Raw genomic sequence first — 1474 nt, forward strand, 5'->3', positions numbered from 1 at the left:
GAAATAGGTCACATGAAATGAGTTGTTGTTGATGATCAAAGTCATGTGCAAAGATGAACACAAACACATATCATTAGTACAAAAACATTCTTGGAAAGCCATACATACAGTTATGTCTGAGAGCTGTGCACGTACACTCACGCACAGAATGCACAACACAGTATGTGCAGGCTCTTCAAGACTGAAATAGTTGACGGCCTCTGTTTTGACTGATAGACGAAGAGAGTTTTCTCACCTTAGCTATTTAGTGTGATAATGGCGTTTGATTCTAGTGGACACAAACACCATTGTCACACTCCACAGCTTCGGAAGACGGGGCAAGAACATGAACATGACCTGGGAGAGAGAGAGAGAGAGAAAGAGAGAGAGAGAGAGAGATTTTGGAGTGTTATTTATGGCAAATCGTCTCAAATAGTACAACTTTGGATCAAATCACACATAAAGCATAGATAAGTGGGAGGAGAAGATGGAGATAGAGAACCAGTTTGAGTCAATTGATCAATGTGTGTGTGTGTGTGTGTATATGTATATTCCTCTCTGATCTAATTAATCGTAAACAATTTGAGTTTGTAATTTTACACTGAACCCATTTTTTTTCTTGTTTACAACAAGAGGCATTTCCTGCACATATACATGATGTAAAGACACAGGACACTCACAGATTAAAAAGAAAAAAAAATAGAATATCTGTACAACTGTAGCACTTTTGGCTGATGAGGCGTGAACAGCAAACAGCACTGAATGGAGTAGCTTCGGTATGGACGCCTCTCTCTCTTCTCTCGTTTGCGGGTGAACATTATCGGCCTGTAGCCAGATTCCAGCTCTTTGTTTGCACTTGCCTCTGTATGGGGCACACTGGGAAATCTACAGCTGCCCCGTGCGTGTCTCTGTGTGTCTATGTGTGTCTCTGTGTGTCTATGTGTCGATCCGCACGTCCCTTGTGCAGCTAGCACTGCTCTTGAGTACTCTTTTGGTGTTCTACGATAACACCATAGTTCTCTCGGTATATACATGCTTTCACACTTACTGTTACCAAATGCAGCATACACGGGCCATCAGACTGTACTGACCTCAAAAAGCCCCGTGAGCAAAGCTTCATTTTCTCTCTGACCTCAGCATGACTCTGAATATGAGCATTGTCTCTGTTTATTTCTATTAGTGTCAATAATTTCATGCTATAACGCATGCACGCAAGACAATTCACAATTAGTTCATGTGTGTGAATGAGAATGAGCAGGTGGTGGATTCTTTGAGTTGGGGTCGAGACTTACCATTTGGCTCCAAGAATGATGATTGCTGAAGTTGTGAATTCTCTCCACGCCGGAGTGTTTCTTGGCTCGGTGAAACCATTTAAGCAATCTTTAACGGAAAAACTAAGCACAACACTCACCAAAACCATCTCAGACACTTTCATCCTAGACTCTCTGTCCTTTTTTTTTTTAATGGAGAAAAGGTACCATCCAGAGTTTGTGAA

At 41.6% G+C, this 1474-nt stretch overlaps 1 long non-coding RNA gene across 1 annotated transcript; it reads right to left on the minus strand.

Moving 5' to 3' along the window:
- Window positions 1-278: 278 nt before the first annotated feature.
- LOC115807720 (uncharacterized) lies at window positions 279-1474 on the minus strand. Its single transcript, XR_004025205.1, has 2 exons — window positions 1272-1474; window positions 279-336 (listed from the first exon to the last, which is right to left on the minus strand). It is a non-coding gene; the product is annotated as an uncharacterized LOC115807720 (long non-coding RNA).

The sequence above is a fragment of the Chanos chanos genome, chromosome 3 (assembly GCF_902362185.1).
Source record: "Chanos chanos chromosome 3, fChaCha1.1, whole genome shotgun sequence".
Taxonomy (NCBI): domain Eukaryota; kingdom Metazoa; phylum Chordata; class Actinopteri; order Gonorynchiformes; family Chanidae; genus Chanos; species Chanos chanos.